The sequence below is a fragment of the Mizuhopecten yessoensis genome, unplaced genomic scaffold (assembly GCF_002113885.1).
Source record: "Mizuhopecten yessoensis strain PY_sf001 unplaced genomic scaffold, ASM211388v2 hete_36065654, whole genome shotgun sequence".
NCBI lineage: Eukaryota > Metazoa > Mollusca > Bivalvia > Pectinida > Pectinidae > Mizuhopecten > Mizuhopecten yessoensis.
Window position 1 is genome coordinate 171 of NW_018483301.1, and position 2,069 is coordinate 2,239.

Here is a 2,069-nt window from a genome sequence, read left to right on the forward strand (position 1 = left end):
TATTAGTTTGAACAGATCTTAATTGAATATTCTATAATGACAATTAATAATAGTATTCTATTTTCAAATACAGTTACAAACAGTATCATCATCAGGGCCTATTTTTACAAAGTGTAATCAGCTTAACATCAACCAAGTTGTTTTCAAAAAGATAGAAATTCAAACTTATGTTAGATGTATAGGATTCAAAATTACTATCTTATGAAAAACAAAACCTAAAAGTATTTTTTGTTTTTTTTACGAAGTTCTCAAAAATTTACATTTGCATCCTGTTATAAGCTGATATGGCTTTAAATAAATAGGGAAGCTGAACAGAGAACGTGGGCTACTGTGGATCTATTTAAGGCGGTGACCCACCTCTTGGACTTCTTCCCTCTGTCAAGGTCATCCGGTCCGGACTCCTCTATTGAGGTCACCTGCAGACTGGTGGACGCTGTGGACTCGGTCCAAGGGGTAACGTCAGCATCGTCCTGGCAACATGAAACATTGTAACAACCAAATTTTGTAAATCCAAGGCCTTTGTACTACACACCAAGCGGAGGCAATGTATCAAAATTACTCTAAGTGAGTGCTACATGTTCACCCACTGCACTCCACATTTTTATTTGATACAGTATAGAATATGGCTTTTAATGCCGAGATACGCCTTGAAAACTGGGACACAAACACTAGGCAAACAGGCAAACACTAGGCAAACACTAGGCAAACAGGCAAATATTATCATCAATTTCCACTTCATTCAAAGCAGGGTTATGAACATTGTATAAAACCCAACAAAATTTCAACTAAATATATGATCTAAAAGAAAATGAATAAAAAAAACTTTACCACCAAATGTTAAAGTTATTCATTTCAAAACCATTTGATGTCAGATTGATAGATATTTACCTCCGGCAGTGGAGAGTTTGGTCGACTGATAACCTTTTCTATCTCCTTCAAGTCTGCATCTATGTCTTCAGCATCCTTCCATAGACCATAGCGCTACAAAGTCGAGTTTCCAACAGTATATTGATACACCCAAATCAGCCATTCACAATACCTAGCAGCCACTATATATACCACGCACTTGTTGTAGACATACTGGTATGTGTTTTGTCGGTGTTGCCTGTCAGTATTCTGGGAATCATATCAATTATCAAGCCATATTTTTATGTTCACTTCAAACATTACGGTAACCAGACTTGTTTGCCACCTGTGACTTAGCACCCAGCGAATCCCAAAATGATTCTGTCAAAATTTTGTACTAAATATCAACAAGAGGCCTAAAGTGCCCAAGCACTCACATCACGACCTCATAGGGATCAATTATACTAAGTTAGGAATCAATTGGTGCAGCCATTCTTTAGAAGAAGTCAAAAATGTCTCAGCCAATCAGATACCAGATGACCATCTTAGATTTTTGGATTGGCACGAAAAATAACAACACTTGGTCAGGAAATCATAAGGAATATTTGTACTAAGTTTTAAGTCAATTACACAAGTGGTTCTGAAGCAGAAGTTGAAAATATGCAATTTTAATTGAAGGTACTTGACAATGGAGGATGACGGATGGCAATTTATAGCTCACATGAGCAATCATGTGAGCTAAAATGACTTAAAATGGCAAGAATTGCTGAGATTATAATATCACAAGACAACAGAACTGTTAAACACTTACCTTGAGGATCGTCCGGTGTATGAACAGAGCCAGCAGAAGCACCAGATCAGCATAAGCATATCCATCTTTCTTCTCAATCCCAATAATTCGAGGCGGCCAGAAAGGAGAAGATGGTGGAAGACCATCATTCCATGTAAAAAATCCAAACTGGAAGAGGTACTTGACAACCACGATAGCCTGCAGGTAAAACAATACACAGGTAAACCTTATAACAACAGTCTACAGGTAAAACAATACACAGGTAAACCTTATAACAACAGCCTACCGGTAAAACAATACACAGGTAAACCTTTTAACAACAGTCTTTAGGTAAAATAATACACAGGTAAACCTTATAACAACAGCCTACAGGTAAAACAATACAATGGTAAACCTTATAACAACAGCCTTCAGGTAAAACAATACACAGGTA

At 37.0% G+C, this 2,069-nt stretch overlaps 1 long non-coding RNA gene across 1 annotated transcript; it reads right to left on the bottom strand.

The window, feature by feature from the left end:
• Window positions 1-340: 340 nt before the first annotated feature.
• Window positions 341-1,830, bottom strand: LOC110444221. The gene is made up of 3 exons (XR_002462217.1): window positions 1,658-1,830; window positions 889-981; window positions 341-470 (listed from the first exon to the last, which is right to left on the bottom strand). It is a non-coding gene; the product is annotated as an uncharacterized LOC110444221 (long non-coding RNA).
• Between the last annotated feature and the right edge of the window lie 239 nt (window positions 1,831-2,069).